This window comes from Aethalodelphis obliquidens, unplaced genomic scaffold (genome assembly GCF_003676395.1).
Source record: "Aethalodelphis obliquidens isolate GAN/ISIS:26980383/991018 unplaced genomic scaffold, ASM367639v1 scaffold32, whole genome shotgun sequence".
Lineage (NCBI taxonomy): Eukaryota > Metazoa > Chordata > Mammalia > Artiodactyla > Delphinidae > Aethalodelphis > Aethalodelphis obliquidens.
The window spans coordinates 17,315,264-17,341,591 of NW_020837976.1; the positions used below are offsets into that span (position 1 = coordinate 17,315,264).

Below are 26,328 nucleotides of genomic sequence, written 5' to 3' on the forward strand. Positions count from 1 at the left end.
AAAAACAAAACAAAAAGCTCCAAACTCTACCAGGTATGTGGAATTACAAAGAGCTAGTTCTCTGTGTTATCATGTATAAAATGAAGAGTTCTGACAAGAATTGGTATCAAAAGTCTTTTCCAACTGATGGATTCTTTGCTAAGGAGTTAAGACGTGTAATGACTAATTTTATGTGTCAACTAGGCTAGGCCAAGGTACCCAAATATTTGGACAAACATTAATTTTTTTTTTTCATGAGGGTATTTTTTATATCAACTCTTTTCTGAGTCTACAGCCTACCTGCCTACCCTGTAGATTTTGGACTCCCTGGCCTCTACAGTCATATGAGCTAACTTCTTAAAAGAAATATCTCTCTCTCTCTGCCTCTCTCTCTAGCTGTCTTTCCCTGTACACTCTCTCTCACACACACAAGCACACACATTCTATTTGTTCTATTTCTCCAGAGATCTCTAATACAGTATGTAAAGTAAAAAGAACAAAATACTAGGCCAGTATGTGAGCAGGTCAGGAATGAGCTATCAGGTTTGGGCTGAGTGGCCAGAGAAACAAGCCCTAGAAATATGGAGTATATATTTGAATTGCTATGGCTGTAGGCCTCATATTCATTTTGATTTTGACATTAGCCTGGGATATACCAATCAGATTTTTCTGTATCATGTGGTCATGTATGAGGGTTTTCATCAGGCAAGCTAATTAATATTATTTTCATAAAAGTCAAAATTACATTACAGTCTTTGTGACACAAAATTTTTTATTTTGTGACATAAAAAATAATTTTCCTAGAATTTTTTCCAAAATGCTTATGACCCCAATTACATAAACTGCCTGAAGTTTGTTTCTTCTCATTTTTCTCATGTTTTCCAGCACAGGGCTGGCTGCACACATAGTAGGAGCTTAACAAATACACATATTAACTATTCCTTGAGGAATTATGGGGAGAACGCACAGGGTTATGGGAGTAACCTCCAAGTCTTCTTATGCCAAAGGGGCTGTGTTTCACTCAGAGTAGTGTCTCTGGTCCCAGCATGCTGGTAGGACCAGAATTAAATAATCATGACCCCTCAGCAACCCACATGGTTATGGATAGTTCAAAAGTAATGCAATCAAAGATGAAAACACACTCCATCTTCACAAAAAAGGAACTTGGTGCCTTTCTCCCAGTAGAAGCACACTCCTTTACATGGCAAATTGAAATATAAGGCTAATGAAATTTTCTCTATGGGTTGGGTTTCATTTATAAGACATGAGAAATAGCAATTAGATAAATTCCTGAAGCAGATGAATGTGGGTACCTATACATACCTTCATGGAGGTAAAAATCACAACAACCTGATGCAACACAAATCAAAGGAAGCAGTAAGTAGAGGTACCATACATAGTCGTGTTGAAGACAAGTATTTTAATCTAACAATTAGTTTCACCATGAATCAAATACTTTTTAGTAGCTTGAAATAAAATAGTATTTAGTTTAATTCTGATAAGCGTGAAGCTTTGCTTCATTTGACCAAGGGTGTTTAAGATCTGAACAATAATGTGTAATATGGAAAGTCTTTAACGGCAACCTTTTCCTTTCTAACTAGTGCATAATATTGGTTTTGCAATCACTTAGTAATTATATGAAGAGGACATATTTATTACGAATTATTGATTTTATAATTACTGCTGCTGGCATTCACGTTATTACACAATGAAAATCTTTTAATATACAATGCTCTTCACCCTCAGCTGGCGAACAGATAGTGCAATGCAATTTAGAGAGTAGCCAAGAGTAGATTTTTATCGTTTTTTTTTTTTTTTTTGGCCAACCAGCTAAATGGTTTGCTTTCTGAAAAATATTGCTAATGGTGCTTAAGCAGAGAGGAATGTCCAATTTCAAGGTCATTCCTGGCAGTTGATTACAGTCATCCAATGAGCACAACGTTCCTATTTAACTGTTATTTTTGCTGCACTCATTGCTGTGAATTAAAAGTTATGACTGTAAATTTGCTGCCAGCTAAACAGACATCAAAGGCCACAATCATACACTGGATCATGACACATGAAGATATATCTCTTATGAAATTGATTTTTCTCCATGTGCAAGGCAGCTTTGCATTACTCACTTCATGGAGTTTAGCACAGGAAATGTCTAGGCAGGCCGAGTGTAATTGTCAGAGTAGTTTATATTCTGGGCCAAGAACTCCTTTTATTATTTTTTTCCCCTTCATGAAGATGTGCAAAAAAGGTTGTCTAAGCATATATTTTGATTTTACTTGCCAACAGATTGTGAACAGCTGATTTAAAGTCACTGTCACCCCCAAACGGGAAAAGATTAGGTTTCTGAAGACCAGAAATATTAAAAAGTCTGCCCAAACAATATTTGCTGCTCACCAGAATTCAAAATTGCTGATTTTCACCCTAGAAACAGCCTACAGAGTTTTGTAAAGGCTGTAAATCTATTATGCCATTTTAATCCATCAGATTTTCACTATCCTGTGGATAAGAGCATCAAATAGAATTACATGGGCTTGATTAATGATTTTCTCTTCTGAATATTGTGTTGCTATTACAGAGGGACATATATATATATATATATATATATATTTTTTTTTTTTTTACAAAGAATGTAAGCTGTGTCTAAATAAAATACCTGAAAAGTTAAATCATATTTTAAATGTATGCAGGTGGAATGCTATTTCTGGGCTCCTATGTGGGATTGCTTTATAGTCCTGGGCACTGTGCATTTCACTGGTGTGATTGGAAACTCATCATTAGAACAAACCATTGGAGACTTGCTGACCCCAAACCCCTTTCTTTCATCTGCAAAGGAAGCTAGTTATTATATTTCATGTGGAATTTAAATTCCAAACTCACCAGCCTGACTTTTAAAGCCTTTTAAAAATCTCACCCTAACTTTACTTTTACAATTTCTCTCTCACTATACTCCTCTTCACACTACAGTCGACTTAGCTGTTCACTTCCCATGATTAGAATATGCTCATTTCCATCCCCTTGCAACATTGCCATCACCTTAAATGTTCTCTCCCTCTCTCTTGCATATTCATTTGCTGTCGATCCTTCACATACCAGTTTGAGACCTAAGTTCCTCATGAATTTCTCTTCCTCTCCTTTTAGTCTATAGCACTCACTTAAAGACTTAGTTATATTCTAATTTTCTCAATGCCTGCTTCCTGTGTTAATTTGCAGTGGTTTACTCCAATAGAGGAGATTTTTCTTGAGGATGAGGAAGCTACTGCTTCTCTGTGAACACACAACTTGGACCACAGCAGTGTTCACTAAACCTTTTGTAAATTAAATGTAATGGGATTGAATTCTGAGAAATGAGATTCTAGCAGTGACTAACAGGGACAAAGAACAATCGGTGAGGGATCCTACCACACCATCACTGTTCCTTAACTTGACAAAGTGATGACATCTTTATTAGGTCTCAGTTGGAAAGCATCCTTACTTCCCTACATCTTATGATTTTCTTCCTTGTGGAGAAAGGAAGTTCACCTCTCACCACCTCTCCCCAACTAGAGAGAGAGAAGCCCAGTTTAACTGTGATGTTATAGGATACTCTAGAGTGTAGATATTTTCTCTCTCTCCTTTTCTTAGTCCCCTATTTCAAGGAATTAATTTGTCCCATATTTATCTGGTATCTACTCTAAGTCAGGTGCCCTTCCAAGTACTAGGGATATGGAGGTGAGTAGGGCAAATAATAGCCCTAATTTCAGGAAGTTTAGATTCTACTGGGGAATATATATGTAAAAGTATATAGTGTGTATATATATATATATATATAGAGAGAGAGAGAGAGAGAGAGAGAAATTTTAAAATTATTAAAGAAAAGAAAAGATAAATCTCATGATGATAAGAACTAGGGATGATTAGAGGGCAGACACTGACTGGAATGAATGAAGCTCTTTTAGATTAGGTGGTCAGAAAGGGCCCTTTTGAGGAAGTTACAGGAAAGAGGCAGGCATAAAATTCCTGGGACTCCAGGGTTCCAGACAGAGAGTAGCAGGTATGAAAGTCCTAAGGTGGGGACAAGTCTTTGTGGTGCTCAATAAAAAAATTAAAGTCTAATGGGCTGCAGGAGGGGGAAAAGGAGATAATGGTTTGAAATAACATAGGCAGGGCTGGATGAAAAAAGGTCTTGTGATGACCATAAGGAGTATGGATTTTGTTTGAAGTGTAATCGGAAGCCAGTCGAGGGTTTTAAAGAAAGAAATGATGTGGTCGCATCTACCAATTGAACGTGTATAAGGATATATAATCTGGTTGGTATTTTGGAGAGTGCTGTGATAGAGCAGCCAGTGGATTTTACCATCCCCTTCTGCTTTAGGATTCATACACAAAATCAGAGAAGGGAAGGAATTTCACTAACATATATTCACCTCATGGAAACATTTCAAGGAATAGGGTTGTGTGTATTTACATATATATGTATATGCATTGATATATACATGATATATAATTATATATTTCAGGAAGATATTCACACACTTACAGAAATTGCCAAGGTAAAACACATTACTAGTTGGAATCTTGTAAGTATTTTTAATGAAGTTGTTTTTCCTGGATTTATGACAATGTGAAACATGGATTGCTTCCTTTCATTTACACAGTTTCTAGAGCAGCTATTACCATTGTATTTTCCAAAATAGATTTTTCTTTTCCCATCTTGTAAAAATGTGATTTTTATTTATGTACCTTTCATTTGTCTCAAAATGTTCAGCTTAGTGACAGTCAATCAAACTAATGAATTATGAAATGAAACTAATAGTAACTCAACTTTCCCAAACTGCTGGGACAGAAGGTAACATATAATTGATTCCTGACATTCCATGATAGTGGAGTTTTCCACACATAATTTGCCACAGCGTCAACAGCCTCAGGTTTGAGAGCCAGGTCATCCTCTAAGACTTCACATCAATTGATCACAAAATTGGGTTGTTCAGCAAGTTGGGGTGCTGAACATTTAACACTCTGGTCCAACATCTCTTCTTGGGAAGCAGGGGTCTTGATAAGCATTACTCTAGAAACACAGAATTACTGTTTACCTCAAATTGGCACCTATGATCTTTTTTGAAATCTGATGACATTTTGATCAATCCACTTCCAAAATAGATATCACTGAAACTCCTTTCTGTGCACAGAGATATGTGAGACATCATCTAATCAATTTATCTTCCCCAGATAATCCTGCAATTGAACCAACCCATTCAGTAGGTGTCTATACTTTTTTAAAAGCTTTTTCTCAAAAAACACATCTACACCTCTCTTTGAAAATACATCCCACAATCTTAACTACTTCTATCAGAGTGCCATGATGATGTAGTGAAAAAAAGAATAGTAAGATGGAAATCAGTCGTTTTCCATTTTTACCATGTTTTGCCAAGTTGACTAGACTGTGTTACCTTGGATAAGTTACTTCACCTCCCTAGGGCACAGTTTATTCATCAGCAGGATAAGGAGATTGGATTAATTGATTTTCAAGGTATGCAGTCTACCTCCAAATATTGTTCTTTTTGCCTTGATTGTTTGTTTGCTCTTACTTGTTTGTTTGCTTCCATCTATCACATATTAAAAGGCTGAGAAAAGAGTCTTCCTAGTCCTATTTATTATAATTCACATATATGAAGAGTACAATAGATGTGCCACTCTATATTTTATTTTCCTTTAAGGCAAAATGCTGTGTTTACTTTCATTAGGCTTCACAATTTCAGCAAATATTTTATCATGAAAGTAGGAATGCCAGGCCAGGCAGGCAATTATGCAGAACAGTCCTTCCTTCCTGCTATTACAATGAATACTTCCACCTCTTGTCAATCTAGAGAGCTTCCAAAGGCATCATGAGAACAGGTGATTCTAGTCAGTGCTTCACTTTTTATTGCTTTTCACTTTTTATTTCTGTTTATGTGTTTTTAAAGTATCCCCATGCTCTTTAGCTTTCAGACTAAGTCCTAGTTTGCCAATCCAAAGAGACCACTTGCAATGTTAAAGGAGATCAATACTATTTTGGATAAATTCTCACTATCCTTCTCAAAATGCAGGGGTTAATGCAAGATTAAATGTGGTAGCATAACTTTTGATTCTCTGTGTGACATGATTTAGTAAAATAGCAGATCATTCAGAAATCATTAATATTTGGCCTTGAGGTATATTAGAGGATGCATCTTTGATCTCCCTTTCTAATTATGTTTTGCTTTGGTTTAATCTTAAAGAAATAATTTGCATTCCCAAAGCACATACCAAGTAACAACAGAGAAAGGGACTTAGAAAAAAAACAAGGGAGAGAGAACTAGGATAAGCTTCTCAAATGCCATGGAAAAGTCATAAAGTAAATGTGTAAGTAAATAATCCAAGATTTCATTAAATTTACCCTTTGTTCTGCAGGCCAGCTTCTCTATCTTAAAGTTATTTCCATTCGTCTCCTCCTCGAAACCAAAGTCATTGAAGATCAACAAATAAATATGAATTTGTGAGGACCTTCTATAAATACAGAATTGTAGAGAATGTGTGTTGAGAAACAAGTCTCTTGCCATTCAGAAGTTTCCAGTCAAAGCTGACCCATGAACCTAAAACATATGTAGTGCAGAAAATAAGAAATGGCAAAGCACAAAATATCATATAATTATTAATTGTTCAATTGTTGTGGCACAGCACATCCTTGCCGTAAGAGATTAACAGGAGATCAATAAGAGCTGCTAAAGGAGAGACCGTGTCACACGGGTGTTTGAAATGGGGTTTTAAATCTGAGTAAGATTTGAATAAACAGAAAGAAAGACAAGAGAAGGACATTCCAGATTCCAGTGTTCAGAAAAAAAAAAAAAAAAAACAGTTTGGAAATACATTATGCAATACAAATACCCATTATACTGATGCAGGAGCTGGGCAAGCAATTTATTTTACCCATAAATTTCAAATAAAGAAACTTGAATCACGATGTTACCTAAAAAATTTGCAATGAAAGAGGGGTAAATTCCCCTTGGCAACACTGTATGTCAGTTGTTGAAATTCACTGTCTCCTTCCAGTTAAGCACAGTCGCTGGATTAAAAAAAATTCTAACGTCTAACAATATTTGAAGCTTTGTGCTAAGATAGGGTTATCAAATCCCATGCTTCAGGGCATCAGGTTTTTGCTGAAGGGCACTAATGAGGATTTTTACCCAGTCTCATTGGCATGTAACATCAAGAAAAAGCTGTGTTCAAGATCAGGTTACTGATGTCCTGTGTGAGCATAGCCTTAGACAAAAAATAAATTTCTATGGACTTTGACATATTTCCACTTTCCCACACCCCAGCACTCAGAGAATCTCCCAACGCCTTTGCTTGCTTAAATTGTCATCGTTGAGACCAACTGGAGAAGTGATGCCATTAATGAGAACCTCATTGCTTTTCAGAAAACATGAGTGTAGATTATGCTTCTCATATATTTCACCAGGTAATGATGTAGATCCTATGAGATATTTTGTTTTTTATGATGCCCAGGAATCAGGACAAAGAGTGAGGTTGGAGAAGAGATGGGAGAGGACTGGAGAATCAAAATAAAATAAACATTATTTTCCTCTATCTTTAAACAACTCACAAACTATTTGCAGAGACAAGGTAACTGCACAAGAAACACATACAAGTGAAAAGGTGCAATAAAGTTGGGACAATAAGGACAGTAAGATAAGTCTGAAGACAAAAGGGTATAAAAGAAAATATAGATCAACACCAAAATTTAGAAAAGACACAGTGTCAAGGAAGGATGAAACTACTGCTTTGAATGGCATTACTTAGTTACAGGAAGGGGTGTGGAAGAAAGAAGGCCAGTCTATGCCAGCATGGGGACCAGAGAAGCATGTTTGGGTCTCCTTATTTTAGCATTTGTGAGTCCACAATTTTTCTATGAGTTAAATATTTTTATTCTTACTTTACAGGTGAGGAAGGTGAGGCTTAATGAGTTTAATCAATTTGTTCAAGACTACACAATTATGTAATTGGTAGAGCTAGATTAAAACTTGGGAAATGTAAAATAAATAGCTAATTGGAAGCAGCCGCATAGCACAGGGAGATCAGCTCGGTGCTTTGGTGCTTTGTGACCACCTAGAGGGGTGGGATAGGGAGGGTGGGAGGGAGAGGCACGAGGGAAGAGATATGGGAATATATGTATATGTATAGCTGATTCATTTTATTATAAAGTAGAAACTAACACACCATTGTAAAACAATTATACTCCAATAAAGATGTTTAGAAAAAAGTGGCCACCACATTAACAAAACAAACAAACAAAAAAAAACAAAAAAACTTGGGTGTGTCTAACCCCAAAGTCTTTGCTTTTCTCCACTCATAAGCAAGGCATAAGTTGATTCTGCAAATGAGGAAACTATATCCTGAGATGATTTTCAAAGTAATCAGAGATTCAGATGATTCCAGTTAGATGTTCATGTCATGAAAATAGAAAAGACACAGAAAGAGTGAAAGAGACAGAAAGAAGTAGAGAGACACAGAGAGAAATAAGACAGAATCAGAAGAGAATAAGACTCTAGTAAGCCAGGTAAAATGGTTTCCATTCTTTTGAATATTTTAATATATCTTAGACACTCATCATTTCACAAATCAATCAACAGATTATGGTAATCCTATTACAATTTTGTAAAAAAATCTCAACCAGAATAGGTCTTTATCATTTCTCATGTTGAGTATGGTGAGCTGTTGCATCTCTCAGATGAGTCTAATATGATTTGCTTAGATCAATGGTTCCCAATCACACAGGGAGTTTTAAAATATCCCAATGCCTATGTGACATTACTTGCCAATTAAATCAGAACGTTTGAGTAGGAGTCAGGCATAATAGTTTTTAAAAATTCCCAGGTGATCCTAATGTGCAACAACATTAGAAAACTAGTGACTTACTTGAAAATTCACTTAATTTTCCTTTATCCTAAATCTATCTTAAAATTTTATGTTTTCCTTATACAAGTAGATGTCAGATAACTATGTTTAGAGCTTAGGGTTTAAGCTTTGTGTAAACCTTATTTCAAAAACCAGCTCGGCCATTTCTTTGAGCATGCTACTTAAAATTTCTAAATTTTTGTTTTCTCACCCATAAATAAATAACACCCATCTCCCAATGCCCTCCGGTATTAAATGAGATGATAGATGGATAGGATCTGACACAGTACTGTTCCTATGGTGCTCAGGTAATATTGTCTCCTGTTTTTCTTTACCCACTTTAATGAGGAAGTTGAGTCTGCTAACAAAAGCAACTTGCCCCAGGTTCCAGAGCTAGTTAAAAGCATAACAAACCTAGAAGCTTTCCAGCATCTCTCTTTAAAGTATTGTTTTCATTGTAAAATTTTAAAGATAGTTGGGGGAAAACAATAACAACAGCAAAAACTAATCTAGAGGAATAAATAACCCTATACATGTTTTTCCACCCTCCTGCCTGAAAGTCTCCAATGTGCCTCTGAATCAAGCTTATGATCTGCTTAATGTGTCCCTGCTTCATCATTTTATACATTCTTGTCTCTCCTTTTGCAACATCTTTTGCACCCAGCCTGACTTCTGTCTTGCAACTTCTACCCAACCTATTTCTTCCTCAATTTTTCTTCTTACTCAGGGTATTCCTTCTGCCTTAGTTTCCTCTTATCAGAATATGACTCATCCTTTAAGAACCAAATGAAAATTTATCAGGTCGACAAAATATTTCTTTTTTTCTAAATTTAAAAATAATTAATTTATTTATTTTTGGCTGCATTGGGTCTTCGTTGCTGCACATAGGCTTTCTCTAGTTGCAGCGAGGGGGGCTACTCTTCATTGTGGTGCGTGGGCTTCTCATTGAGGTGGCTTCTCTTGTTGTGGAGCACCGGCTCTAGACACACAGGCTTCAGTAGTTGTGGCACGTGGGCTCACTAGTTGTGGCACATAGGCGTAGAGTGCAGGCTCAGTAGTTGTGGCGCATGGGCTTAGTTGCTCCATGGCATATGGGACCTACATGGACCAGGGATCAAACCCGTGTCCCCTGAATTGGCAGGTGGATTCTTAACCACTGCACCACCAGGGATGTCCCGACAAAATATTTCTTATTCCTTCTATTAACCTTGGCTGAATAATAATAATAATATCCTAAAGTTAAAAATTCTCTGTTTTAATCCAGATGTTCACTAGTTTCCTTCCCTGGGATGGGGTTGAGGGCAGGGAGAAAGATTAGAATGCAATGCATCCTGGGGCTATTTGGGGATTTCTCAAAGAAAAGAGAACACGTTTTACAGAGCACCAGTAAGTCAATAAGATTGGGGCAGACTGTTATGATTAAGGAAAACAAAACATCACATAAAATTTCACTTACAAGTATATCTATAGTTTATTTCTATATGTGAAATAACAACCATTTAAATAATTCAAGCCTGGTAAGTGCCCAGCGCTGTATCAATTTTCTAGCTATTTTGGAGAAAATGGTTATTCCTTCTTTAATTATTCAGTTGATTATGTCAATTCTACAATTCACTTAGCCAGTGTAGCCTCAGTCTCAAAGTTTTAATCCAGAGCCTGTCACTCACTTCCTCAACGACCTTGGGCAAGTCACTTAATTTCTCCATATCTCAATTTCTTTGTCTGTAAAATTGGGATAATAATCTTGACCTCACGAGAGGTTGCATGAATTAACTGATTAATGATTATAAAGCAATTTGAAAATACAGAACACTATATAAATGCTAAGTATTGTTATTAAGCAAATCAATTCAGAAAATCAAGATAATGACATTTCTTTTCAATCTATTTCTTAAAGTGTCTAATGTCTTTGCATCTACGCTCTGTGTTGTAAAAAAGCAGTTTAAATATTTATAACTTAAAATTTTCTAGTTTAACCAGTTCCTACTGCATACCACAGAGTAGAAGAGGAGAAAAAAAAATTATTGAGCTGGAAACTTGAACTTCTCACTCGCTTTGACTTTTTGCTTATATCTAGCTTAATTTAGGTGGACAAAAAAAGGTCTATCAATCAAGTATATCTATCTAATCTATCAATTTACTGGAATCCTGGAATTTCAGAGTTAACGTGGTCATTAAAGACTTTATATTCCAATACCCTTGTTTAATTGATATGAAGAAAATATTGAAGGAGAAATGATTTGTTCATGTTTGTATGGACAGTTTGTGCCAGAGATGATTTCTATTTTCAATCCTTGGCTGCCTAGTCTTCAGATGCAGAGCAGATAACAGAACATAGGAGAAACATGAGGATCTTACTTGGAGAGACTGATGAGATTGAAAGCCTTGCAAATTATGATTAATTAATGTGAACTTTAAAAAATAACATGAAATAATTTGACCAATTCCTAGTTCATCAATTGTGGAGTTTGTTCACACAGCTTTGGAGATAAAAATTATTAGGATTGACCATTGTGCAATTTCCAACTTTGATCACGTTGCATTCACTTAATTTTGTCACTTTTCCTTAAAATCAGGTGACCTCAGGAATTAGGTTTCAGGTTATATATAGAAATACAGATTTTAAATAAAGATACAAAATGTAATATAGAGTACTGATTTTCAATTCAAATATTACAGTTCTATGTCCAGCTCACCTGAGTAGCCTTAGCCAGGTATCCTCTCACTGGGGTATGGTTCCCTAATCCATTAAATAAAATGTCAGGGTAGAAACCTGCTAGAGTCTCTCAGTGCCAAAGTTCTGAATACAGTGATGTCTGAACCAAAGTTTAGAATTCCTCAGGTAGACAGTGGATTCTGAATAGGTCATAGACAATAAATCTGATTGTAAAACCAGTCACACTTAAACCAAATGCTCATTTGAGTTTTCCTATCCTCAATGAATACATCTGCAGGATGTTAATGCTGAAAGGAATATTGGAGATCATTTAATCTGATTCCCTCATTTTATGTTGAGAAAACTGAAGTCTTGAAATATTAAATAAATAGTCCAAGGTCACAAAGTCAATCAGTGAGGAAGCCAAGCATAAAACTCAAAGTTTTTGGTAGATCCAAGTTGACTGTAGTTCTTCTAAATCATTAATTAAGATGACATTGGGGTAAATGACAATTACGCACTGAGGTTAGAAATTTCATAAGCCAAAAGAATAGTTAAATCTTTAAATATTGCTTCTCCTGATTTTCTTCTTTTTACTCTTCACATGGGCTTGTTCTGAAGACATAGCTTTTAAAAGAAGGTAATTCTTTTCAAAATAACAACTCAAATGTCATAGTGTCTAAAATACTATCATCAATATGCACCTTTCTCTTTGATGACCTGTCAATAATATGTTTCATGAATTTTCTTGCTGGATGAGTTGCGGGAAATCTGTTTTCTGCTTCTTATGAATGTTTGGATTGAGCAATGGAGACCTCACAGCTTTCTCTTCCTCAGCCTTGGCTTTTCATAACAATCCTACAGGTTAGGAAGGGGTCCAGTGCCCTTTCCAGAGTAACACTGGTCAGCTGAAATAAATGTTGCTGATTTGACATCCTCTATTAAGCAGTTTAAAGTACATTTTACCATCAAATGGAATCCTTGCATTGACACTTGAGCATTCCTGAACCAGTTCTCATCACAACCCAGTAGTTTTATGAATATCTGAGGACCTGCAGAATTCAACATGTAAAGCCTCACCACACCCATTGTCCTGAAGTATGGAGGGGGCACCTCAATAAGAACTCCCCTCTTCACAAAAGCTGGTGAACAGGAATGTGGAAATACCATGTAGATCTCGATTTGTGGATCTTCTTTGGCACCAGGTGATATTTATAGGCTTTGCTGGTTATAATGCTTGGTATTCAAGTGTGAAGCTGTCAGCATGGTTGAGAACACAATTTTACCACAAGATGATACAGAATAACAAGCTACCACAAATGGCTGAATCTTCAGAATCTTGCATTTATTTTCCCAAAATTGGATTAAGTAGAACAAGTATCTCACCATCATTTCTGAATTCAGAAGCCCATTGCTAGGAATGCTATTTTCATCACCACTGAGGTCTCTCTTAAGATATATCAGCTCACTCACAATCCCTATTTTAGCCTCCCATGGGAAGCTCAAACTTGAAATACCTCACACTTAACACACCATCTTTTCTCTTAAGTTGTTGTAGTCAATTAATTAATTTATTAAATGACTCATAGGTCTCTGTATATAAGTCACCATACAGAGGGATATGGGGTTCTAGGAAATACCTGGATAAACTCCCTGTTTTTGGATGTCTGAAATTTCATGTGAACATCATTTCTGTTAAAAATTAAACATCTCTGGAAAGGTAGCAAATCAAGTGATCTACCATTTACAACTTAGAATAAATGAGTTTATTTGAAAATATCTTAGCACAGTTTTTAATGATAGAGCCCAGGGAGAAATAATAGACAGACGATATCCTAGAGGATATAAATGTGTGTGTGTGTATGTGTGTGTACTTATGTTTCGGGACATAGTGAGAAATCAAGAGAAATTCCAACAGTGAAAATTTTCTATAATCCTTTCTCCCCTCAAAACCCTGTTCCTCCTGTCTCAGAAGAGCAATCCACCAGATCAGTGGTCCTCAATTCTCTCTACATAAAAATACAGTTACCCAAGCACAACCCCAGAAATTCTGATTCTGTTGGATTAGAATGGTGCCCTGTCATTGATAATTTTTATCTGACTCTCCAGATAATTCTACTGTACATGAAGGGTTGAGAACCACCCCAGACCCTACACATTCCTGCTTCCACCATCAGCTTCAGGCTTCCTCAGACCTTTGTGTCTAATCAACTTTTCATGTACTGACGTGAAAAGCATTCCTCTTGAGTTAGTTGCCCTCTCAACACAGTGAAATAAGGCATTGATCTCCACAGTGTACATCTTCTCTAAGTTTCACAGTTCACAGCATGTAATTAAACATGAATGCTTTCCACAAGTTTCCCAGCACCTCCATTTGAAAAGATGCACTTGAGCATCAAGCACCCAGGGTGCAGTGTTTCTTTGCACATTAACACCTGAGAACAGGAAAACTAATTTAGTGGTTCACAGCCATTTTGTGGTTAGGTCCTCTTGAGAATATACTGAGTGCCATCTCATACTCAAACATTCACAACCACTTTACCTTTCAGTGAAGTTACAGCCCCATAAAATTCATCTATGGACCGTTCTGGTTCCAAGAACCTTGTGTTCAGAATGTATAAAAGGATTTTTTAAGGATTAATGTTTCTAATCAGATGAAACCCTATAGAATAGTATTTTAAAATAAAGGCTTTGAATTTGAACATGGGCTTTAAAATCTAGTTTCTGTTAATCATCACTAGCATGGCATTGGGCAAATTATGTAATTTTTGTGAGTCTCAGTTTTCTCATCTTTTAATTAAGGATAGTAACAATCATCTCTAAAGGTTTTAATGCTGTTTATAAAAAATAATATATCTAAGTCATTGAGCACAGCATCTGGCCATAGCAAATACTCAGCAAATAGAAATCACCGTGATGGTAATAGATAGTAAAAATAATCTTTAAGAAAAACTAACAAGTTCCAGGTAGATATAGCTTTGAGAGAGTGCGGGGTTGCTGGTGATGTATTAGGGCAACCAAGATAATTTTCCCTTCATATAATCTTATATTTGTCTGTTTGCATCTACACAAATGGTGCATGAATATTAGGAAGCTGATCTGAAGAAAAAATACATAAAAACTAACTATAGTAAGTTAAGCAGAGAAATGGGGTAGTTAACTGAACAGTAAGAGCATGAAAAAGATTATTGAGGACTAAGAACAAAGGGTTGGAGAAACCACATCTTTTGCCCTCTGCTGCTCCTGTCTGGCTGATCATGGCTTAGGACTATGTAGTCTTGTGTGAGCCCATTTAGTAGCGCTCTCTGGAGATGACTGTCTACAGCTGGCTGCTGGGCAGTGTTATGCAGAGTGAGGAAAGACTCCTCCTCTCCTGCTTGGCATCAGTGGAAGAAGACCAAAAGAACTGATTTTGGGGATTTAGAAATTTTATTACCAACTAAGATTGTCTTCTGACCCCTGACTGATCTTTGGACATGAGAGTAGAAAGTAACCACCCCTGGTCATCGTGCCCTTCTGTTGGAGGAGGGCTGCTTCCTGCAGCTTAAGCACCAGAATAGGAAAACAGAATCCTGGGGGCTCACGAGATCCACAGTGGGAAGCACACAACAGCTTGCGTTTGTCACCTATACCTTGTTTTTCATAGACAAGTCATAACATTGGCTCCAACATGGAACACACACAACTCTAAGCTTGGTTTTGGCAGGCAAATGAGAATGAAAAAAAGGCATCCATCCTTTCCTTATGGAATGTAAACATCTCACTGCTGGGCAGAAATTTACATCAGATTTTCATATTTGCAAGGAAATGTATATAAGTTACTCCCCAGAAGTTTATCCATATGTATACTCAATATTTGGCAATTTTGAACCAGCTTATAAAATGGCCTTTGATTTTTTGATATACACTTTTTCTCAGTCTTATATAATAGAAACTTATAGTAATTTTTTCTTAAATTCCTGGATTATTAATTTGTGTTATTCTGAGCTGACTGCAGACTGTCACAATTAAGTCTGAGAGCAAGGCTGAGCAGTTGCATTGCACAAGGGCCTAATGCAACAAAAGGCACTGAGGAGGAATGTGGTGGAGCAGGGTCTGGATTTTAATGGAGCCACTTGTCCAGTCTATACTACTTGACCTACTTTCTGCTTCATACAGTCTAGCTCATGCAGATAGGTAAAAAGCAGGCTGTAGGTAAAAAACAGATACCACTTCCCAGCTGAGATTTCCATGGCAAATAACGAAATTAAAAGAGATAAACCCGCACACATGGATTGTGCAACTCATTTATAAGGAACCTGATTCAAAGACTGTTAGATATTTATGCACCACTATTTACATTCAATTATTCAGTCAATCTCATAGAGACAGGGTTACAAGATGGAAGGATGACAATTTCATGTTACCTTTCTGAACATTTTTTAACATAACAAGAAACAGCTACCCAGATATTGAGATGCAATCACTTTTCAGCTAATACAAAAGATACATATACACACATGCGTGTATATATATATATATATATATATATATATATTCATTATATTCATCATAGCTATCCAAGTAGAATATCAGTAACTCTCTGAACAAGTGGCAAGCCCAAATTAAATTAAAAGGCAATCACAGGAGAGTGTGAAAGCCATAGTTCATTGCACAGGGAGGTCAGTGAGCTCTCAAAGCCTGATGAGATGACAGGCCTGAATCACTAGTGGCCCAGATGAAAATCACTTGTGATTTCAAGTGACCAAGGTGGCCATGTATCTCCAAGTATCTTTCCACAGCCAGTGGCTTAAGCTGGAAAATCCAAGGTTAGACCTTGAACCCTGTTAGAAAGGCAAAACCCCTTCATAAACCATTATCCCCTCAGTAGAAACCTTGTGTGTGCCAAAGATGACTGTAGGTGAGGGAAACAGAGGAAGTTTCCACCTTTGCCTACCCATTGTCCTGTATGTCTACTTGAATACATTAATGACCAAACACAGAAATAGTTACACAAATAGAAGCCCTAAAATGTGCCCCAAGGTTTACTAACACTGAAGGGTATGAGGAATCAATTTAAATTCCTCCCATTGTTATGCCTTTTTTTCTTTAGGAGTTCCAAGGTTTAAATAACTACATAGAACAAATCAAGGGAAAATAGGGCCCAGCTGCCTATGGCCTTTTTTGATGAATAGGACTCTAAGTCAGTCACTCAACTGTTTTATTACTTGTCTTTAAGGCTGATGAGTCCCAAGCAGACCTGCATCACTGAATTCTCAATAAAGGGTTAGTGCTTGTCCTGCAGAATAATAAGAACTGCTAATGACACCAATTAAGAGCTGTAAATGTCATTTATACTTGTTTGTTATTTTTCAAATCAATAAGGCTGGAAAGACACAGCAGCCTGAGATAATTTAGATTGGAACGGTTTGTGGAGACATCTTAATGGATATATTACAATCAGTATTCTAGTTCTCCTTTTGAAGAAATTGTGTTCCTCATTGGGTCAATTCTGATATTTATTTAAAGCAGAACATATGCCCCGAATAATTAAACATAGGGGAAAATATTTAGGGCAAAAGAAAGGGAGACAAGTATATATCTTTCTTAATTCCATTCATTAAATCCCTTGTTTGAAAATGTCCCCATTTTATCTGAGAAGATATCTTTAAATGGAATAGTGAATAATTTCATAAAAAGTGAAAAATAAATTCAGGAAGAGAAAAGATTAGTAATGCAGACTATAGCACTATGCTCTGATGCTGTAGGAATTGCAGGGACACATATTTTTATAAGGTTCTTACTCTTTTGCCAAATGCCAATAGTATACTTGTATTTTGTGCATTCAAAAGATTGTGCAAACGGTGCATAATGTGTTAGAGAGTTTTGCCAGAGTATGAGGCAGTTGTTAAGAACTCTAGAGATACGTGTTTCTTTAATTCCAAAAGTAGCACAGGAGTCTCATTTCTCACTGGGGCCCTGTTCTAGCAAGAGAAAACTATTAAACATTTCACTGATGAGGCAGCAACCAGGGCCAGACAACCCATTCCCCATAAAATGACTGAATTGTACCAATTATCATAGTTAAAGGGACATCTCACCAGAAACTTTGAGAATAGCTAACCAAATGAACTTCTGGGTATTTTTGTGAATGTGTTCTTAAAATTTTTTACTAGAATTTGGAATGTTGACAAAGATTAAAAGAAGTAGCCCATGAAATTTAAAATTGCCTATCCTAGCTGTCTTCCTCTAGACGCACCCGTCTTCTCTGAGTAGGTTTTCCACTTTGTTTGAAAGATCAGATTTAAGTGGTTAATATTTTGAAGCTTTGTTTTTAATTACTTTGAATAGGACAGTGAAATCACCAAGCAAGGAAAAAAACTTAAAAGTACAATTTGGAAAATTACTGTTTAAACAAACAATGACCATTTTGAGTAAATGTCTACCGACAATAAAATAATTAAAAACTTAAAATTTCAGGTACTCAATTTGTTGTCTCTGCATAGCACTCATTATCCAGTGTGATTATTTACACTTAAGATAAGCATGGGTATCTAAGGCTTTAAATTAAAATCATTTAAAAAATTAAGTTAACTAATTTTTAAAATCAAACATACAGTGATGCAGTAGGGACAATTAAAGGGTACAGCAGTTATACTCTACCCATATACCTTTTCTGGTTGATTCATTGGTACATATATTTTTGGCCTTTTGTGAATTTCAATGATGTAATATCATAGATAATAGAAAAAAAGAGCCAAAACAGATTTAGGAATCTGTCTCAGTATGCTGCTGCCCAAATTATTTAATACAGATTGATACAAAATTTGATCTCCATTATTCTCAAGCTGGTCTTTGTTTTGAATAACATAACTATTGTATTTACAAATTGTCTCTAACTTACCTCCTGACTCATAGTTGTCTATTCTATTATACTTTCCCAATTTTCTCATTTAGCTAAATTTATCTGTTCATTGTTCCCCAAGTATTTCTCACACTCTCTTCAATGTCACTGCCTCCATCTAGAATGTATCCTTTTTTACGTTATCTCCAGCTATGAAAATTCTACTATCCTCTGCAGACCAGTGCATAGTTCAGCCCCTCCCTAAGGCATTACCTGATCAAGCCAGTGGGGAACACTGTCTCATTCATTTGTTTGCTCATTTATTCAGCACAGATTTATTGAAGGTCGGCTATGTGCCAAGCACTGTGGTAGGCTCTGCTCTCCCCTATAAAATACTAGTTCTTTATTTGGACCATTTGCATAACATTTGCTATATTTTGACTGATGTTACAGCAATTTGTGGGTGAATTTTATTTCAGCACAGGAAATGGTAAGTTTCTTGAGAGTTGAGACCTTGTTTCAGTTATTTTGAATTTGCTGCACAGAATAAATGAGTGAGCATGAAGCTCTGAATGTACGATTCTAAGACAACTAAACTGCTCAGTTTAGGGGAAAACTAATGAAAATAGGTAGTCCTGTGACAATTTAGATAAAACACTAAGTTGGTTGTCTTATTTTATTTTTCTTTTCCATTGGTTATAAAAAAAACAGTGGTTGATTTTAGATATGTTAAGAAAACATATCTAAAAGTAAGAAGTAAGTAACTTCTTGAATTTGGTTTCTTTTTGCCAAAGGTAAATCAGGTGTCCCAATAAATGGACTGAATCAGGAATATCTGGTTTTGAGATGTGGTTTAGTATTTTTTTTTAACACAGATGTGTACTCTGCAAGTCACCTGTGTCAATCATTGTCAGTCACAGAGCTGAGTGCCAAGATATATAGGAGTCCCTCCATCTCATTTGGTCTGTGATGAAAAGGAACAGGAAAAGATTTCCATAAGCCCAGCTGTGAGCTCTGCATCAACCTAAAACCAATTCTTAGTGTGCAGGGGATATAGTTAATCCAATACTAATTCAAATGCTCAAGGCCATAGAGAAGTAGGTGGACAGATGGGGCCAACTTTGGCTCACTGTACTTGGTACAGTGTACTTGGCTTTCTTCTGCATCAATTCCCACTTTTTCCCTGTCTGAGGTTCCCTGAACTCACTCTTTCTGTCTCCAAAAGAGATCCACCAGAAACCATGAGATAAACTCCCTTGCTCTTGGAAGAAAGTTTATTTTAAGCATGGGAGGAATTATCCTATCTGTGGAATGCCAGACACCAGGAAGTTGGATGAGACCAGACATTTTAGGGACAGCCCTAAATGTAAAAGCAAACTTTATATCTGAAACTAATATAATGTTGTATGCCAGTTATACCTTAATAAAAAATAAATAAAAATAAAATAAAGATAAATTAAACAAATTAAACAACTAACATTTTAATCACTTTGTGGAAAGGTCATTGTGCCCCCAGGGACTTAGGCTTCATAGATGTTTGCTGGATGACTGCATTTACTCATTAGTTTTCTAAAGTTAGGAACTTCCCTCTGTTTCTGACAAAGAATCTGATACAGCAGGATGACCTCAATGGTGGACATTCCTGTTCATATATATATATTTTCTTTTTGGAAAGAAATTTCCAACTTCCCCATATATGAGAGTCAGAGGGTCACTAGTAAACAATATTTTCTGTTCAAAGAGAATTTATGTGAGTGTTCTATCTCAGCTATCAAATGTAGGTCAAGAAGTCTCTCATTTCCTTAAGGAAGGACCCCTGCAGGGTCAGGATGCTCATAAAACCATGAATCAAACCAGACTAGGGATGACTAGAGAGGGGCAAGATGGTGGCAGGCTGGGGGGGATGGAACCCACTCTAGGAGGCTGCTCCCTGCCATGCAGGACTGCAGACTCAGTGTTACCAGATCTCCATAAGAGCCAAAATATGGACCTTTTATGTGAAATCTCTCAATTTTCAAATGTTGGTCTAATTTTTTTTTTCTTAATTCCCCGACCAGGAATTGAATGCGGCAGTGAAAGCACCAAGTCCTAACCACTGGACTGCCAAGGAATTCCCTTAGTATTAATATGCTATTAAGAATAAACAAAATATGCCCGTGGGCCATATCCAGGCCATGGACAATTAGTTGGCCACCTCTGGTCTTTTTAAAAACAAATTTGTGGTATGATAGAGGCTGTCTTGAAAGCAATTTCCACCCCTACCCCTACCTCTTTGCTAATTTGACCCCCATATGGTCAGTTTCCTGGCCTATCAGCAAAGGGAAAAAATATTTCTTAAAGAAAAGCCTTCTTAAATGATGCATGAGAAAATCTGCAATAAATGCCTCTGAATTTTGATCTTGCTTTCTTGGATAAAAATGCTGTTTCTACAAAGAAAGAAATAGTAGGCTTTACCTGGTTCCAATGCTTGTGCTGGTTTTATGGTCAACACAATCCATGTCAATTCTGTATTTAAGTATTAAAAAGTAATGAGGATTTTTCAATTGTCATTTATAACTGTAACTACGAATTTCCTTTTGCATAAGGCTTGTGTGTCCTAACTAAATACTCTGTGATTTTTTCTTATTCTAATGCCGTTAATTAGATTTATAGACTCTTTACAGAGTTTTATGTTGAGAGAGTTAGAATACAATGCACACTAATAAAATATCCCCACTACCCAACTTGTGCTTTTGCATTTCAATGAATAATGAGACTTAAATAATGTTCTGAATATGTAGTCGAGGATGTTCTAAAGAAATATGGACTGATGATCCATCAGGAAACATTAATAAACATATGACCGCATGGAAGTGGTGACCAAAAGAAAGTGATTCACTGGGCTGTAAACCATTAAGGAATTTGGGTCATGCATGCCTGCTACAAATAAAAATGTATTTAGAAAACAACAGTTATACAGTCTCATTTTTAATTTCCTTTCAGTGACTTTTAGCCTGCCTAAATGTTTTACAATTGAAGGTAATCATTGTATAACATTCTCAATCCTGTGGTAAGGAAATTTACTCTACATCGTTTCCTTTGCACATGACACGGCCATTTTCATGGTTATAGCTAATTAGCTTCCTTTCGACATTAGATACGGAAGATGTTTAAGCAACGTAAACTAGCTGTCATCCAGCGGCATCATAATCAAAATGGCATAAAATTTGCTATAAAACCTGCAGCTAATAACATTTATAAGGCACCTTATTACATAAGGATATTGAAGAAGCTCAGACACTGTATATCACAATGCTTCCCCAGGGACCTGGTTCATATTCTAATGACTGTGTATGGGTTTACTTTAGGAGCATTTATGCACATGCCTGAGCACAGAGCTTACCCAGGCAGACTGATAAGAACTGAGGAAGAGCAAAGTCTAAATCCAGCAGCAAAGTCCTGCATCTGTCTGAAATGAATCAGCAATACTGCCATTTTTCTCATTCACCAGCTAAGTTTTCTCACCATTTCATGGCCACGCTCATTTTAATATTCTTCCATATTTTATTTGAAGATGTTTATACCTTCTCTCCTCTTGAAAGACTACTATTTTCTTCTCTAGCCTTTACGCTTCCACTCAACCTCCATGGCTATCCTCAAGCCATGTTTCTCCCATGGGGCTTTCTTTGATGCCTCGAACCACATTAACCTTTACCTTTGAACTTTTATTGTTTTTGCTCTCTGCCCTGTACAATCAGTGTCCATTCCTGCCTATCTTTTTCTTTTTTAACAAATTAACAACCCTAACAGCTCATTCTTATCCCATCGTAGAATCATAGACAGTCAACTCTGGAAGTACATTAGAGCTCTGGAAGTACATGAGCTCTAATGACCAGTCCTATTTGGGACTTTCTTTTCCCATGTTGGCTTGCTGCCTGGGTCAATCTCCAGGGATATTCAGAATATTCACATGATTCCTGACTTGCTAACCTAGCTCCTGTCATTTCACAGTGCCAGACTTTGTTTCTGTTTTCCTTTACATTGCCTTAAATGAATCTTCTGAACCATGATTCAAACAATCATCAGTCACCAAGAACAATTGTCACCTACAGGCCCTACTACAATCCCTTATACTCATTTCTCATGCAGAAACTTGAATATCAAATATAATCTGTATAGTCAAGATTTTTCTATTTCTCCCTTGATTTAGTGAGCCCTCTATTAGGAGTATGACCAACCTTATTATCTGAACCAATGCGATATAGCTTAGATCCTGTCAACTATGATAATCAGGTTAGCTTATTTCCTATCATTTGATTTAAATGTCATGTTACACCCTCCCCAGTTTTCTGATTATGCTATGTATAAAGCTTGCTTTTTATTTCTAACTAGATTATAAATTTCTTATGAAGAAAGGTATTGCCATTACATGTTTTTATCAAAGATTTAATGTGTTCTCTAGTCCTAGGCATATAGCAGGGCTCACATATTCATTAATGATGATCTTCCATAAACAACTTATATACAGCATGTTCTAAAACAATAAAAACATCATTCTAGCACCTTATAGGATCTGGCTACCCACTAATGGAAAGAACACCACAGTCACTGTTTATAAGACATGCCCCAAATTCACCCTAAACTGTCCTTTCCTTACGGTAGTCTCTCTCTTTTTACTTTAAATTTGATTCTACACAAAATTCAATTCTCAGTTTATAATTTTTGGCTTTATTCTCCAATGTTCTAGCTCTTTCCTACTTCTTGGCTCAACTTAAGGGCCTTTCTGGTGGCAAATTTTCTATGCTTGACTCAGCATACGACCTACATACATTCATATGTACATACAGCCCAGCATACAGCCTAGTTAAGTGTGTTTTTTCCATCTTGGAATACTTCCCCACTCCTTTAGTACTGCTTATACCATTCCCTTTCTCCATCCCATGGAGTTAACTATGTCTCCCTAGAAAGATACCTAATTTTTCCCATCTTTTATTTTATATATATATATATATATATATATATATATAGTATTAAATGACTTAGCATCTTAAACTCAAATGGTGATGCAAAATATTATGATGGAAAGTTTGGAAAGATTGTAAAAATTGGAATACATGAAAATTAATTGGTAATGATATAGATCACTGAATGTCAAAAATATGCCAGCAACAGGAAAGCATTATCAAATCCTCCCTCCTATTTGTTAAAGGATTTTGTGCAATGTGGGTTAGAGATTATTATGGTGAAAGGAATGGGTAGAATTGAGAGGAGATTGCATTACAATATGGCATGCAGACATATATAACATCTTTATGAAAGGCCTGAAACTTCTTATGGTGTCCTTGAACAGCAGGTGCTCAATGATGTTTCCTGAGACTGAGTTGGGCACAGCACAATTGAAATGGCTTGATAAAGGAAATTGACCTCTTCATCTTAGAAAGCTAGGATAGATCTTATATCTGGCAGTAAGACAAACTAAAGTATAGGTACTACGAAATATTCTGGCAAAAAATATTTGTCATCATCAAACTTTCATTTTAATGAGCTAAAGATGCCATAATGCCCAAATAAAGAGAATATATAGTACATCAGATGGTGATAAGGTTGGGAGGATGCTAAAATAGGGTTAGGGGATGCTTGACAAGGCTGGGGTTTACTAATTTAAGTAAAATGGTCAGGATGGATTTTACTGATATTGTGATACTGCATTCTTAAAGAAAGAGGTAAAGAGGTAAGCCATTAGAATATCTGGTGAAAGCATCCTTAATGCACAGTACACACTGGTGAAAGGAAATATTTCACCCTTGTCAGGCAACACTGAGGAACTTTTTGTGCTTGTGTTCATAAATATAAAGTGGTATCGGTTAACCTGGTTATGAGTTATTTTGTAAAAATTGATTTTGGCTCTAGGGCTCAAAGTAAGTGGGAGTTTGGATCTAACTAAATTTAGCCTTTCTTCCAAGTGAGTATAATAAAGATAAAGAAGATCAAGGAAGTTGAGAGGGTAAACAAGGAAACGGTAATGAAGATGGAATGCAAACTAAGGAAGGAAATGAGGACATGGCAAAGAAGTGAGGGACACTGGAAAGGTGCAGAATCAACTAATTGTCGATACTTGTGAGGTCAAAGCTTATTCAAACTGATGTTTAGAGTGTAAGCTGGAAAGGTGGATGATGATTATCAGAGAAGGGGATTCTTAAAATGGAGGCTATAGAGGAAGGTGGTCAATTATTTTGGTAAGGTCCAAGATAAAACTATGTCTACTGACAAACGAAAGTAAAATGAAATTCAAGATGCTTGCAGAAGAGTGATTACAAAGAACGCAGAGGACAAGGTATTACAGATATCATCCAGGTGGATACTGAAATTACAATGTAAAATGAAATGAAAGTGTTGGATAGAAAGAGAATGAACCAGGAGCTAAACTATTCCAGCAAGGAAGTAGAAAAGCAGAATGGTCCCAAGAGCTTGTGGATGACAACAGCAAGGAGGAGAAGAGATTAGGGAGTAACAAAAATGAATTATGTAGGAGAGAAAGAGAAAGACACCCATGCTACTTACCACTGTACTCAGTGATAAGTGGATGTGAGAGAGAAACTCGTCACATTTTGAAAGGATTGTTGGAGAACCAGCATCCTTAGGCAAAGCCAGGTTTCCTTTTGAGCAGTGAATCTCATGCTTATCAGCACCAGTGACCTGTTTTTATAACAAGTATTTTATATTGCTCCTTTAAATCCTGGCATAAAGTCATAGATAATTTAACCTACCTAGACCATAACTTTTAAAAAATAAATTTAAAGGAGAAATAAAAGTAAAGTCATTTTTAAAAAGAAAAGTCATTGAATTATTTTAATATGTAAAGGCTAATGCACATTGACCTCAGAAGTCACAATGCAGAGGTCAGATGTACTGTATTGGTGACAGAGGCAAGTGAAGACTTAAAGGGGTAGATCTGAGATGCAGGGATTTGTTCAAGATGGTGGAGTAGAAGGACATGTGTTCACTGCCTCTTGTGAGAGCACTGGAATCAACATTAATTGCTGAACAATCATCAACAGGAGGTCACTGGAACTCACTGAAAAAGATACCCCACCTCCCAGGATGGGGAGAAGTCAAAATGGGATGGTAGGAGGGCTTCAATCACAATAAAATCAAATCCCAAGGATGCTGAGTGGGTGACTCACAAGTAGGAGAACGGTTATACCACAGAGATCCACCCACTGGAGTGAAGCTTCTGAGCCCTACGTCAGGCTTCCCAACCTGGGAGTCTAACATCGGGAGGAGGAATTCCTAGAGAATCAGACTTTGAAGACAGGTGGGTTTTGATTGCAGGACTTCAACAGAACTGGGGAAAGTAGAGACTCCACTCTTGGAGGGCACACACAAAGTAGTGTGCACATCAGGACACAGGGGAGGGAGTGGTGACCCCATGGGAGACTGAACCAGACCTACATGCTAGTGTTGGCAGCGTCTCCTGCAGAGTTGAGGGGTGGCTGTGGTTCACCTCATGGGCAAGGACACTGCCAGCAGAAGTTCTGGGAAGTACTCCTTGGTGTGAGCCCTCCCAGTATCTTCCATAAGCCCCACCAAAGAGCTCAGTAGGCTCCAGTGCTGGGTTGCCTCAGGCCAAACAACAAATAGGGAGGGAACACAACCCCACCCATCATCAGACAAGTGGATTAAAGTTTTACTACCTCTGCCCACCAGAGCAACACCCAGCTCTGCCCACCACCAGTCCCTCCCATCAGGAAGCTTGCACAAGCCTCTTAGATAGCCTCATCCACCAGACGGCAGAGAGCAGAAGCAAGAAGAACTACAATCCTGCAGACTGTGGAACAAAAACCACATTCACAGAAAGATAGACAATATGTAAAGGCAGAGGACTATGTACAGATGAAGGAACAAGATAAAACTCCAGAAAAACAACTAAATTAAGTAGAGATAGTCAACCTAACAGAAAAATAATTCAGAATAATGATACTGAAGATGATCCAGGACCTTGGAA

The 26,328-nt window shown here is 36.8% G+C and overlaps 1 long non-coding RNA gene across 1 annotated transcript; it reads right to left on the reverse strand.

The window, feature by feature from the left end:
- Positions 1–3,159: 3,159 nt before the first annotated feature.
- LOC113631269 (uncharacterized) lies at positions 3,160–25,872 on the reverse strand. The gene is made up of 3 exons (XR_003437241.1): positions 25,767–25,872; positions 7,209–7,215; positions 3,160–3,170 (listed from the first exon to the last, which is right to left on the reverse strand). It is a non-coding gene; the product is annotated as an uncharacterized LOC113631269 (long non-coding RNA).
- Positions 25,873–26,328: the final 456 nt, after the last annotated feature.